The 15470-nt window shown below is 37.9% G+C and overlaps 1 protein-coding gene across 2 annotated transcripts in view; it reads left to right on the top strand.

Moving 5' to 3' along the window:
• The first annotated feature begins 4252 nt into the window (after positions 1-4252).
• Positions 4253-15470, top strand: part of KHDRBS2 (KH RNA binding domain containing, signal transduction associated 2) — a 482992-nt gene continuing 471774 nt past the window's right edge. The window contains exon 1 of one of the 2 annotated variants that reach the window (XM_080806642.1): positions 4253-4595. The gene's annotated coding sequence lies outside the window, so the exon portion shown is untranslated. The remainder of the gene's footprint in view (positions 4596-15470) is intronic. The other variant, XM_080806643.1, reaches the window with a different exon arrangement.

Genomic DNA, 15470 nt, shown 5'->3' with positions numbered 1-15470 from the left:
GCAGTAAATGAAATACCATTAAAAAAAACTTTTCAGGACTAGAACTCATATTTAAAATGAGAAAAATATCTAAGATATACAAATCAACTCCGTGGTAATTTTGGTTATTTACACCATTAGAAGAAGAGGTGGGCTTACCAATAGATGTAATTTGTTCATGTATAGGCACATAATACTATATTCAACAATCACCTATAGAAGGCTAAACATCTATGTTTACATTAATAAGGTTATCCACTAAATAATTGTGGTATCTATAAAATATTAATATGTGAAATAAATGGAGAACACACAGTGGCAGAGTCATCTATTTAAAACACATATATCTCATGCTGGATAAACTTATGCATAGGGAACTTGAAGAGTTTGCCTTTATTCAGCCATATCCTATTTGGAAACAGACAATATTTTACAAGTCAGTTCTGAAGCATACTAATTTTTCAGGGTCAATACAATGTGTATGTTTTTATTTTATGATGCCCATCATGTGCTAACACATTTGGGTTATCATCTTAAAGATTAGGTTAGCATTCATTAAAAATTTTTTTAAAGGTACATTAATACATTTTATTTCTGTTAGAATGCCTTTTAGGCATTTGCTGAGAGTTTACCTGGGAAAATAAAATTATAAATCGTGTTTGATAATAACTAGGAAAAGTAAAAGTTAGCTAGTTTATCATATTTATAATGACCTGAATATCCAGAGACACTGTATAATAAAATCAGCCCTTGGACAGCTCTCCATGGTACCTTCTTACTGCACCTTTAATCATAGTAAGAAACCTGTGAATAGATAATGTAATTGCTGTTGCTGAACATAACAAGAGTTACTGCATCTCTTTGACTCATGAAACTGGGTCTATGCATGTCCCCATCAATGCCATATGCTTTTAATCTCTTGGCATGTTACAAAGCAAAATGCAATTGTAATTATTGCACAATAATTTTTCTAATTTATATTCATTCCAAAATGCTTACAATTTATTAACTGTGGTTGGCATCTTATCTACTCTCCATTGCTATTGCGTTCCTTCCTCTCTGAAGACCAGTGGCACATTTTCCCTTCATATCTCTATAGCAAATCAGGTGCAGAATATACAACCCTTCAACTACTAAGCATCCTACCCACATTCACCTAAAATGGCAAATACTCTCTATAAATATCCTCCATTTTACATCATAACTTCTTTGAAAATAAGAGCCAAAAGAAATCATTTGAGAAGCAAATGCAAATAGCATGAAGACAATCCTTTGTGGTTCCCCTAACGCATATAATGAAATCTGAATTATTTTCCAACCACCATCCCTCACCTTTAATATTTGTCTTTTGTCTTCCACATCATTGCAGTCACATTGACTCCAGTCAGTTCTGGGAATAGGCAAGCTCTTTCTGGTCACATGGCTTTTGCATGGGCAAATTCACCCGCCCAGAATGCTTTTCTCTTCATCTTACACAGATAGATTCTTCTTTTCCATTAGGTTTTTCTTCAAAAGTCAACTCCCTAGCAAGACTACAAGTTTACTTTGGGGGGGGAAAAAAAAGTTCTTTTCTTTGCATTACCTTTCTTAACTCCTTGTTTGGTCCCCTCTTGGGCTTTTTTGCAGGCAGCAATTACCAGTTCTCTTATGTATTCAGTTTTATTGACCTTTCTTCATTAGAAAACAATCTTTATGATGACAGACTAGGTTCTTTTCAATATTCAATAATGCAGACATACATAAATAAATTAAATATTTAACGTACAAAAAGGTATGCTAAAGCAGTACAATCTGGAGCTAAATGGTGCTAAATACACTTGAATTTTAATCTCAACTTTATTACTAACTAGCTACAAGACTTAAAATTTTTTTTCTTGCAGGGGTGCCTGGGTGACTCAGTCAGTTATGCGGCTGCCTTTAGCTCAGGTCATGATGCCTGAGTCTCAGGATCAAGTCCTATAGAAGGCTTCCCACTCAGCAGGGAGTGTGCTTCTCCCTCAGATCCTCTCCCCTCTCCTGCTCTCTCTCACTCTCTCTCTCAAATAAATAAATAAAATTTTTATTTTTTTTTAAGATCTATCCTTTACCAACTGTATCATTAACTGTAGTCACTCTACTATATATTACATCCCAGGACTTATTTATTTTATATTATTTATTTTATAATAAAGTTTGTACCTTTATAATAAAAAATACTTTTTAATAAAGTTTTTACCTTTTGACAACCTTCATGCATTTGCCCATCCCTCTATCACAAGATACCTTTATAAGCCTAGAGAAACAACATTATTGGGAGCACAGATTATTTTAAGGTGTTAGGTTTTTGTTTTGTTTTGTTTTTAAAGATTTTCATTATTTGTTTGACAGAGAGAGAGACCACCAGGAGGCAGAGTGGTAGACAGAGGGAGAGGGAGAAGCAGACTCCCTGCAGAGCAGGGAGCCCCATGAGGGCCATCCCAGAACCCTGGAATCATGACCAGAGCCAAAGGCAGATGCATAACCAACTGAGACACCCATGCACCCCAAGGTGTTAGGTTTTTACATAGGAAAGCTCTTGATTTAAAAAAAAAAATCCTAAAGAAATGTGACATTTTTTCCTATTATCAAAACCCCAAATTATCAGAGTCATGGTTCTCACAGCTTATTTCATGAACTTTTAGTAGTCCTATCACATTTGTTAGCCACACATCCCCTCATCATTGGCCCCCATGTAGCATACACTCAGCTTCTGGGTGGGACGAACATGGCTGGTGCCAAAAGAGATCATATTTGTCAGTTCTGGATCACTGAACTTCTCTATCTTTGCCTTCATTTCCATACCTATGAAACAGGGAAAGCAATACCCATGCCATGTTTTTCAGCGTGCTTCTGTGAAGACAAGTTGAAGTAATGGATGTGAAGACACATTGACATTTTCAAAATTATATAATTAAAAAATGTATCATGCTAAGTACAAAATGCAGATTCTGGGGGATAAAATAAAAATAAAAGCTGAAGTTTCCAAAAACAAAAACTAAACTAAACTAAGCTAAAATAAAATAAAAAAATTATATAAGTAAAAGATATTTCTCCAACCTCATCTTGAAAAATAATAAGGACAAGATTTGAATACAGGAAGAGAATTTGGAAAAGTTTTAGCACGAATTGTAGGAAAATTAGTCCCCATTCTTCTACAATGAAAACGGTGGTGGAGAGGCAGATTGGAAAATGATTGTTCATGAAAAGAGACGGTGGGAAGGTTGTTTTACAACACTTAAAGCATACAAGCTGCATTTTCAGGCCCCCTTACTAAGAGAAGGATGGGCACTGCTTCCAGTGTTGGTGATACCTGGAGGGTTTAACTCTCCTTTAAATAGAGGTGGGATAGATACAAAGTAGCTCAGCGACAGCACCAGGTGAAACACACTGTCACATCTAAAATAAAGAGAAAGGGGGAAATTAGAGCAACCGTGGATACCTATTTTCTAGTCTCTTCCTTCTTCCACTTGTCTTCCCAATTCCTTCACAAACTGTAGCTAACTGATTATATTGCTCTTTAGTTTTAAAATTCAGCCCCCTCCCAGAACCTCTACTATCGATAGGGATTGGGGGAGCAGGGGATGGACAGGAGGAAAACCAGAACTAAGTCAATACCATAATGATTGTACACTGGAAGCATGTTGCTGTACAATATCGCCCCAGAGCCGCTTTGTTTATCAATGAACATCCTACTGCGTTCCCAAGATGTAGGTCAGGCTCATTGGAAAATATCAGCCGCCGATCGCATGCAGTCTTCGTGATATTTCCAGACCGGGTGCGCTGCTGATTCTTGCACACTGGAGTGCGTCTGAGCTGCGTGATGGAGAGGGGACACCTGTACCTTAGGGACGCAGGTGAAGTCCGGTCTACCTTCCTGGTACTTTCCCTGGCGCTTCCTCAATCCCTCAGCCTCTCACTCTTCATCTCCATCTCCCCTGCTGTCTTGGACCCAAGCTCCTCTGCTAAACGGTGCTTTTCCCGCTCTCTCCTTTCTCCGCACCTCAGCCGAAGACAGAGTGCTCCACACAACTGGGCATGCCTAATAACCAGGGAAAGCTTGGGCTGCAAGAAGAAAGCGCTTGCACCTTCGGAGCGGCCCTCCCCTCTGCAGCTGCCTCCTGCCAGTCAGGCGATCCGACGTGCAGCGAAGCCCAATGAGAGTCCGCAGCCTTCGCGGGGGCCCGGCCTCTCCGGGCGCCACTACCAATGAATGGTTGGCGGAGGTGGGACGCGCCCTGTTCCCGCCTCTCCAGTTAAGGCCGCCGGTGTGAGCCGGGGCTCGGCGCGAGAGAGGGACGACGGAAGAGACCGGCAGGTGTGGGCGCGGGGCCGAGCAGCCCGACGGCGGGAGTAGCAGTCGCTCGGTGCATGGGCCAGTGAGGACGCGCGGAGATCCCCTCGCCGCGGCGGAGGCGGAGCAGCGCCACAGCAAGGCGCTGCCCGGCGACCCTGCGTCCGAGCGAGCGGAACCTTGCGCTTCGGCAGGGGACGGTCCGAAGTCCGCGCTATGGAAGAGGAGAAATACTTGCCTGAGCTGATGGCAGAGAAAGATAGCCTGGATCCATCTTTTGTGCATGCATCGCGCCTTTTGGCGGAAGGTAGGACTTGCCCCCACAGATGGGCGCAAACCACTGGCCGCTCTTCTCACCCGCGGCTTGGTTAGGGGAGTGAAGTTGGGGAGGGACGCCTGTCGCCTTCGCAGACGCTGTCCCCCTGAAGATGCTCGCTTCAGAGCTCGGGCGGACCGAGCCCGTTCTTGGGGCGGGCAGCAGTGCTCCTTTTCTACATCTTAATTTGGGGAAGACCAAAGCTACGAGACGTAATGGCAGTAGTGATGTGACCTGTTAGGATCATTGATGGAGAAACCATAAAGTGTGGCGCGGTGAACAGGGGTATTTTCACTTTGCAGAGGAAAGGGAAATCAGTTTGGTAGTAAATGGTGATCCGTGTGGTTTTCTAAGAGCTTCTTAGCTACAAATCAGCATTTTTTTTTCTTTCTTTCTTTTTTCTTTTTTTCTTTTTTTTTTTTGCTGCATTTCGGAAGTGATTTTGGTACTCTTTATCTAATTACAGCCGTTCCTATGGAAAGTCTTAGAATTAACCTAGATTAAAACTATGCATGTTCGTCAATGTTTGTGAATGTGGCAAAGGCTAAAGTGCTTATCAATTTATTTGAAGTGTGATGATTGGGTACTCTGAGAGATACTGGCTCCTGGGAACACTTCACAACTGATCAACTGTTTTACCAAGTGTGCATTTTCTTTTGTGTACCTGTAATGTTAAAGGAGATTTCATTCCCAGAGGAACATGTATATCTTATCTTTTGCGTTGCTTTGAAAGATTGTTTAAACACATGCACACAAACTTCTGTATGACAGAAATATTAGCCCAATTACTCTATTCATCTTGAAATAATGCCATTATCTGGTAAAGATACAATATGTGTAGTTATCTACACATGCCTTTTTAAAAACAACTCCAGATTTTTTTTGATGAATCTTTCATTAATAATGAATTGCTTCATCATCAAATTGACTACAACGCAGTTTTGTAGCTTAGGTTGTTATGGACTTACCTATAGCAAAACTAAAAGTGACAACTTCCTCTTCCTTGGCCCTTCTGCATTAAAAGAAATGTTTTCTTTTTTGAGACCTAGTTGTACATGGGAGGAAAAATTGTAATCCTCCATGTAGAATTCAAATAACCACTTGGTTTGTTTAAAATTTTTATTTATAAGGCATTTATAGCACAATGAAGTCCAAGTTATTTTTTTCTTTTTGCATACTAAACAATTAAGATTTATAATCAAAATCTTGAACATGTGAAACAGCTAAACTGCTGCAAGGAGCAGGTTGGTTTTCCAGAGGATCTGGTAAGGTGAAAAGCAATTATGCCGACTACTATCTTGGTTACTGAATGAAAATAATAGAAATTAAGTTGAAAAGTAAAGTCAATTTAAAAATGAAGCTCTCCCTCTACTTTATTGAAAATAAAGATAAATACATAAAAATAATAGGAATCTTGACAATTAATGAGTTAATAAATGCTTAAGATTGTTCAAAATGATTTAAAATGCAATTAAGCTTTCTGAAATCATTTATTTCAATATATCTTCTAGAAGCATCTTTATTACGCTGATAATGTCTTTAAAATGAAAAAAAAAATGTTACGAATTGATCATTTTCTCTGACCTGCTAATTGGAGTTCTCTTTGGGACAGCAGGCTCAATGATTAATTCATCAGTCATTGATGAGAAGTTAGTGGAGTTGGTATATGTTTCAAAACCACCACACTAAAGAAATGCATATGAGAAACTCTTAGCAGAGTGCATAAGTATTTCTGTGGTGGATGAAACAGTTAGAAAACGCTGTGCCTTTGGTTCCTTAACATTCTATGGTTCCCAGAAACTTGATTTCTTGATACTTAGAAACATGTTTGAATGTACCTTGTAATTTAATTTTTTCCCAGTAGGGGGAAGCATGTCCCGCTTTTGTAAAGAATTAGGAGGTAAAAGCTCCTAAATAGAAAAACATCTAAGTAAGAAACAAAGAGAGGTGTTCAAATTTCAGAGAAATCATAATGAGGAAAAGAGAATGGAGGAGGTGATGCTTATAATCTTGGAGTATATAAAAATATATGCAAAAAATGCATAAGTTTTACATTAATTCTTTATTTCTACCTTAAGTTCTTTATATGTACTTATTAAAGAGTATAAGGTGAGTGTCCTTTGGAATCTCTAATAAATCTTAACGTACATTTTACATTATAGATCTTTCATTGCTTTTTCAAAGGCCATTTGCCAAGATTTCCAGATTTTGTTTCACATCTCTATAGGAGAATATGTTGAGATGATTTTATTTCTCTTACCTGGAAATGCACTGATTGAAGGCAGTGGCTATAAATAAACCTGACATAGATATTCATTTGGAGAGAAGGTGCACACTGAAGTACATTTCAGTCAGTACTGTGCAGACAGTCTCAAGACTGAGTGAGCAATAAAAATGATCCAGATGATTCAGTTCTTCAGAATGATTTTCTGGAAGCTAATATATATATATATATATATATATATATATATAGTCAGTGATGTAAAGCAATGAGCTTTCACAGTGATTTATTTTGCATTTTTGATTGGCGATAAATGCAAGTCAGTGCTCGATTACAACTACTTCGTAAGGCCATGGGGTTAAACATACTACTTTCTTGATTATTTTGTTATTTTTGTTGTAATTTGTTTTATTTCACTTGTTTCTGCTATGTGTTTTCAGTAGGTATGATTCTGTGAAAGCTAATGGGAGAACCCATACATTTTACGTATTTGATTGTTGCTTAGAAAAGATCTTGAATAATATGGTTTGAAGAGGGCTTATAATATGTTTGATTAATTAAAATAATCTTCCTCCTGTGATTATAATATTGTTTAATTATCCATTTGTTATGGAAGGTGCTTTTGAATATGATAAAACAGCAAACTCAGCATGATCCTTAAAGTTCCACTCAGCCTCTGAATTTGCTTGCCAGATGAAATTAGATGAGGTTATTTATATCTATGCTGCTTCTGGGAAGTGCACTAAACTGAATCCAGATACCTGGATTTTAATTCCACTTTTGCCTAAACAGAATGTTGATAAACTTCCCTTCCCCCAGGCCCTAGGCCTTGTCTCTGAAATTAAGGAGCTGGACTAAATGATGTTTGGGTTTCTTTGTAGTCCCAGACTTAATTAGAATTATAAAGTTCTCCGGTCTGCAAGATTTCCTAACCTGACTTCTTCACAAATATTGGTAGATTCATCATTGTTTTGGTTGACTGATCAAATAAGACAAATATTGCCAAATATCCCAATAGTTAATTTTTTTTTTTTTTTTTTAACATTAGGTGCTATTTTAAAATTTGGGTGAAGAGCATGGCCTTCCATCTAGGATTGGCTTTTGTGTTTGCAGGTATAGAAAAACTTTTAAAGCTGTGAGAGAAACAGGGAATAATATTTATCACAAATGCTGACTTGAGGTGACTTAACTGCATGTAGATTCTCAGTAAGGATCATTATTTAATTAGGTTGTATTCCTCAAAATTTTTTCCACAAAGCATAGATAGTTCTTAAATTAAAGAAAGGCATTGGTATAATGTCTAAAACTAGCATTTGATAAAAAAAATAGTATTCACGTGACTTTCCTCTTGATCAGTGTAACCCATTTATTCTCCCTGTACATTTGCAATAATCTGGTTTGTTTCTTAAATAAAAAAATAAAAATTAGTGAAAAAATAAATTTCAAGGTATTTTTGATTTTCAATTGAGACCTAATTATGATACAGTGCAGAAACTTTGCTTTAGCAAACAAAACACTTGGGATAGAGTGTTGACACTTCTGTCTGCCATGAAATATGGGATATGTCATTTATCTCCTCTCTGATTCTCTGTTTCTTCATCAGTAAAACAGAAAAAGTTGTATCTACCACCTATGGTTATTTTAAGTTTAAAAAATTCTGTTTGTGATAATATAAGCAGTATTTTATACAAACATGTATAGGTCTTTTATACAAATATAACATAAACAAATTACACAAATATAAAATGATGCTTTTAAGATTTTCTTTAACATTTTAATGGTCTTGTGGACTTGACCTCAACTTGAAGCTTGGCTTTGTGAGAAAATGAGCACTGCCTTCACTCTTTGGATCATTGCTGAGTAAATTTTGAACTTACAGACCAAATTATGAAATAAATTGTCTTATGAAAAATTATTCCAATCAGGGTTTTTAAAACATCGTGTTCCGTTATGTTCCCAATGCTCACTTTCAGTGTTTTACTTGAGCTTAATTAGCCCTTGTCCCATGTCTTTCCAAGGTAATTCCAAACCTCCTCAGGTCTCCTCATAAACCCACACATCCTTCACTCTTGGCAGCTGATTTCATCCTCTGTTTTAGTAGGAAATGAATATCGCTTCTGACATTTTTCAACCTCCCATCATCTAAAGACCTCCATAGTCCTTCAGTTTCTCCTTCATTCCCAGAAGGTGAAATGTTTCTTTTTTGTTCTAGGCTGACTTGTGCACCAATATCCTAGATCCTAATGCTCATCGAGTCCTCCAAACTCATTCCATAGTTCTGTCCCTTCTGCAGTATCTCCAACTCCCTCTCCGCTCTTTTGTCGTAGTAGCCTGTAATTGATCCAATCTGAACAACTTAAAAAAAATATTTTTTTCACTTGCCAAAAGTAACCCAAATTTTCTCTCTCCATACTCCTTGTTTCCTTCAAGTTTCCAATAATATTAGTCTTTACTTAGCTTCCTCACTTTCTCAGTTAACCTCTTCAAAGCTCTTCATTCTGGCTTCTGTCCTCTTCGTTGTCCTAAAACCGGTGACCAGGAGACAGAGTTGTCTCCAAATTGCCAAATCCAATAAAATCTTTCTGACCTCTCCTCAGGTCTCTTGGCTGCAGTTTCCACTGTTGGTCTTTTTCCAGTTTCTTGGCTTTCCCCCTGGCTTCCAGGCACTACCATATTCCTGATTTACTCTTCTCTGTTTCTTGTCCTCACCATCCTTTTATCTGTCTTCTCCCCTCCCCAGCTATGCTTGCCAGGGTGATTCACTCAAAGTCAAAGTTTGACCGTGTCGCACTTTTTAATAATATTCTCTTTTGGCAAGCCTCCTCTAACACCATGCCAGCAGCGGGAGAGGGGACATTACCTTAACACCTGCAAGTGGAGGTGAAAGTCCATGTTCCCCACTAGGGACCCACTGACACCGTTCTGGCCAGGAAGGGGGAGGGGCACTGTGTTCCTGCTTCCTACATGGGACTCCAGGGACACCAGGAGGATTGGGGAGGCCTCACTCCTATTGGAGCATGATGAAAATTCCAGCAGAATGAGACCTCCGATACCACCCTGCATTGGAAGGAGAAGGGCATCTTGTTATTCTTCATAAGATGGAAGTCCACGATTTCTCCATGGCCTCCACTGCAGGACACATACTTACTGTGGGTGGAAATGAAGTCCCTGTTCCTCAGCTAGTCTTTTCTGATTCCAGCCAGAGAGGAAAAATATATCTCTTTACATTTGGGTGAGATTGGAAGTCTAGGCTCCTCTACTTAACCTTTTTTGACAGAGTGAGCATGAGACGCTGTTTTGTTTTGTTTTGTTTTGTTTTCTTCTTTCTTTCTGTATTATTTGGCTGGAGAAGGATGTTTGTCTAAAAGTTTTCTATCTTGCTAGGTTGCTCTCTTTCTAGTCCTTTGGCTAGCAGGCTTCTCTTGAGGGTTTTTTTTTCTTTCTTTCTTTCTGTCTGCTTCTGTTGACTTTTCTGGTTTGCCAGCTTTCCTCATACCCACTTTGATGAATCTGCAGCTCAAGAAAAATTAAGGAAACTACTCCCATCTCATTCTGGGTCTTGTGATACCTCGCCAGCCAGCTTTCTTTTTTCTTCCTTTTGTTACTGAACCCAGAAGTCAGGTCTGTGTGTCTGATGCACAGTAAGCCAATCTCCAAGTCACCAGGTTTAAAGCAGAAAAGGTTTATTCTCAAAAGAGCAGCCCAAGGAGAAGGCAGGGATTTGGTCGGAAATCTGCCTTGTCTTTGTTGAGTCTAAGGACTATGGAGCTGGCAAGGTATGTGGGAGTTAGGGCAGGTACTGGATGGGCTTTGAAACTTATTTACAAGGAGAGGCTCAAAATTTTTGAGATTATGTGCTGTTTTGGACATCCAGGCTCCATTCTAGGGCATTACATTTGTGTCTGCAGAACAGGTGTTACCAAGTAGCCTCCTTCCCTGGTTCTTGCAAGTAGTATTGGAAAAAAATAACAAAGAACAAGGTTGATAATTCTTGCATGGCTGTGGAGGAATGTGCCTGTGTGGATTGTGTGAGGTTATAATGGAGGAAAAGCCTAGAGTGGGTTGACATGAATAAAGAAGTGGGAACCCAGACTTCACAAAGTCTTCTATGTTTATTTCATATGTAATATTCAGTCCCTACTCATTTGTGTATTGTAATTTATTTCTTTATAAAATTTTCCTGTGAGAGGCACTTGGGTGGCATAGTTAAGTGCGTTGGACTCTTGGTTTCAGCTCAGGTTGATGAGATCAAACCTGGAGTGGTTTGATCACTCTGTGCTCAGTGCAAAGTCTGCTTAATACTCTCTCTCCCTCTGCCCCTCCCTTTCCTTCCCTGGCTCTGGAGCGTGCTCTTCCTCTCTCTAACTCTTTCTCTCTAAAATAAATAATCTTAAAAAAAAATATTTTCTCTTGTAAATGCATGTTAGGCATTGTACATTCATATTTCATTTACTGGATATATATGAATGAGAATGACCAGGATAAACCTATCTGGATAATGGGTGCAATATCTTATTTCAAAGATGCTTTGAACAGTTTCTGAAACTGGGATCGAAGTGATGTCTGGTCATTATTCTAAGTTTTTCTGTTTAAGTATACAATCTAGATTGAAGCTCTTCGTTTCCATAGCAGCTGAAGGGAAAGAAGTTTTAGAGGTACTTTTTAGAAACCCTTGGAAATAAATCTGTAATATTGCCCACTTTTCTTATACCCTCATTTGTTTGACACCTGATTTGATCTTTTTTTTGGTCTGAATATATAAGAAATGTATCTTAATTGGAATTACATTCTGATATTTATTTTTTAAAGCTGTAAACAGTGAAAGATTTAATAAATTCAGAGATTGAAATATGATTCTTTTTCTCACAAAATGGTTGATTTCAATAAAATAAATGTGATATGGAAATAGATTTATTAAAAATAATGGCGTACTAGTTGATAACTGATTTGCCAAATTGTTAGCAAATACCTATGCTGTATGACGTCTTCATTTTCTCAATATTTTATGTTTTGTTAATGAACATGATTGCATCTTTTATTTGTTAAAACTTGAGAAGGCATAGCCAAGCATGCTGTTGCTCAATCATTATTAACTACTTTGGGAAACAAGTCATTTGTAGCATATCCTCCTTTGTCTCTTGCACACTATTTCCAAGCAGATTTTGCAGTAGAGAGGTAATGAACATTCGAGAACACCAGAATGACAAATTTTTAGGCTGTTTACTATAGATAACCTTATAGTTTAGCTATAGTTTGGGATTAGATTAGGATTCTAGTACATTTAACTATGTAATCACACATGCACTTTAATGTGTGTTGGTACCATTTGTCCGCAAACATGTGCTGTTGCTATTTGAAGAGGTAGTAGATGTTTAGTGTATTGTTTTCTGAATAATCTGTGGGAGATTTAGTATATACATAAGCTGCAAATAGCAGTGCATAGGAAGATCTGCTAGGTTTTGCAGACCAATGATATCACGGGGATTCATGATTCTTGAGGGTCATGGTTACCCTAGATTCTTCCTCATTGTTGTCATTGTTGTCAACATTTATTGGGAGATTACTCCTTTGTCAGACACTGTATTAGAGATTTTGCATGCACTACCACAATTAGCTCATCCACCAATCCTATATGATAGTTATTACCATCATCCTTGTTTTACAAATGAGAAAGATGAAAAATTAGGGAAGTCAATTTATCTCAAGTCACACAACAAATAAATTGTAAATCTGAACCCCAGGCTGTCTTGCCCAGAGATCACATGTAACCATCGCAGGTACTGTCTCTTGTGAAAGAGACACAGTTTTAGTCAGGCTCTAAAGGAAGGGCTGATATTAATATGCAAAGCATGCCTAGGAGATCAGCATGGTTGTTGCCATTAACTTCCAAAATAAGTTCCTGAATGCAAGTATTGGATGAAATTACTTCACAATATTGTTAGATAAGTATAGTATATAAAAGGTTGGTGAGTTTATAAGTGGGGAGATTTTCCTAAGTACAGAATTGGGTTAAAGATTATTCAGATAGCCTAAATTTTCTGAACGTCCTCTATTGACAGTGGTTTCTGAGGGAGTTTGGTGATGAGGTGGCAAGGAACAAAAGAACATTTTCCACTTTTTTTTTTTCTTTTTGAATCCCAAAAAGTGATTGGAGAACTTTGTGTGATTTGCTGAGGCATTTTTCTTTCCGTGTTTTTAAGAAAATTACTTACATTTGCCGAATTCTTCTAGGGAAGAAGGACAGCTATAGGTCCTCTCTTTGTGTCTTGAGGCGGTGTTGGTTTTGTTTAAAATTTGGAAGTGGGCAAATTTCACATGTGGTCAGAAACAGATAGTTCAGCAACATGGCTTGATTAAAATGTTATCTATAGGTTCCGCAGTTCTAGGATTTAATAACTTTGAAACGGATTGGTTGGTATTATTACACTGTTATCAGAAATGGCACAATTGATGCCTATTTCCTTTAAAATATTAAAGATTAGATTTTATTCTTCTAATAGAAAAGCAGAATGAATGTGTTTTCTCTAGAGTGTAGATATTTTTAGCAGGTTTATAGAATTGTGTGTCAGAAAATGATGGGCCCTGGCTACAACTCAGAAGAAGGAGTCTCTGTGACAGAAACTCAGTAAAGAGGCTGAAGGAGAAGAAATTTGTTAATTTGAGAATAGAGGGATGACTAAAGTAATAGCTTCTTTTATTGAACTTACTACACCCTGGCTCAGGTCCTTGCATTATATCCCAAAGGCAGGTAATGCTTCACCTATATATGGGGGAAGATAAAGAGGCAGATTAGAGAGTAGCATACTCAATTTGGTTTTTTTAAACAGTAAGTCAGAGGTTATATAGATGTTCAATTATAATATAAAAGACTGTCAAAAAGCAACCATCAAACATTGAAGCATTAAACAATATTGAGTATTACTGGTTTAAGGGAATACCAAGAACATGGCTTGGATAAGTTTTAGAGGAGTTAAATACCTATAACTAGAATTTATTGCTTCTTTTAAAATAATTTTCTCCAGCAAATTTAAGGAATTTGATACACATGCAGCAATACACTCTATGTGTAAAAGAACCCTATAAAATGCAAACAGTAGATGAATGAATACATAATAGAATACAATTCTTATATATTTTTAGGCTTGTAAATATTACTTAAGTGGGAAATTTAAATGAGTGTTAAGTTGAATTAGGTACCATTCATGTCTCCAGATAGTCTAAGTTTTTCTTTCTGGGAGGGGAAAAAAAAACACCAAAAAACAAAAGAAAACAAAACAACAACAACAAAAAAACAAACCCAAAACTAGAAGCTGCCTTTTTATCCATCCAAGAGCTGGTGGAAGAGGAGGCCCTTAAGGAATTGTGTGAAGATGAAAGAACATTTGGTGTGCTGAGGCAGATGGCATTTTATTATATGATTTTGTTTTGGAATGGACTGGGATGATAGATGGCTGTGCATTAAGCTAGTATTCTGAAATTGGTGAAAGATTGGAAATTATATCATATCCACATAAGGAAAATCTAGTAGAATAAAGCATTATGATAATTAAAGGCCACTTAATGGAATTAGATGGAAATGTTAAGTGTTTGGAATAAGTTGCAGTAAGCCAAATGGTTTTCTTTGAGTAGAATAAGTGTGTGTGTGTGTGTGTGTGTGTGTGTGTGAAGCATATACTGGACATAGGTAATCAATGAAAAACATTGCAGTTCACTGTTTTTTATTATCTGTGCTCTATATTGCCATCGGAGACTTAACTTTAGATTGGGGAGGTAACAAGAGTTTTAGGCAATTAAATAAGGGCACCTAGGTGGCTCAGTCTGTTAAACATCTGCCTTTGGCTCAGATCTGGGATTGAGCCCTGCTTTGGGCTCCCTGCTCCGCCGGGAAGCTTCCTTCTCCCTCTGCCTCTGCCTCTCTCTCTGTCTCTCATGAATAAATAATAGAAAAAAAAAGAGTTGTAGGCAATTAAATAATTCCCATAGCGTCTGCAAAATGCAATCATAAAGTAAATAGATGATGCTTTAAGAGTGCTGGCTAGGGCACCTAAAGGAGTCTACGGAAGTCATGGTTGTCTTCAGTAGGAAGGGGCGTGTTAGTTGAGGTCTAACAAATAAGTAGTATATGGCCAAGATTCGGGGAAGAAGGATCTAGAAGTATACAGGGCTACAGCAAACAACACCTCCAAAGCCTGAAAAAAGAACATTTATTTGAATAAGTATAGGTTAAATGGGATATTGTGATTTATAATAAGAAATACACAATCGGTTTTTCTTCTGTGTTCCTGTCAGAGCTCCTAAAACTTTGGGAATTTCCTGAGTACAGCCATTAAGGTCTTTTGTTATGTTAATGAAGTGATTTTTCAAATTTACCTAAGGATGGGAGCTGGTTGTCAGGAGAACTAACCCTGTGATTAGATGGCTATAACTTTCTCTTCCACTCCCACTGACCTTCCAGAAGGGAAAGGGGGGCGTGGAATCCATTGCCAGTGGCCATTGATTTAAGCATGTAATGCAGTCTCCGTTAAAAACTCTGAAGGACTAGGTCAAAGAGCTTCCTGGTTGGTGAACTCATGGAAATTTGGGAGAGCACTGAGCTCAGAGAGAGCGTGGAAGCTCCTCAACCTTTCCTGGTACTTTGCCCTATG

Source organism: Martes martes, assembly GCF_963455335.1.
Source record: "Martes martes genome assembly, chromosome: 6".
In the NCBI taxonomy this organism is placed as follows: Eukaryota; Metazoa; Chordata; class Mammalia; order Carnivora; family Mustelidae; genus Martes; species Martes martes.
Note: the sequence above shows the minus strand (reverse complement) of the source record. Positions and strands in the feature narration are given on the sequence as shown.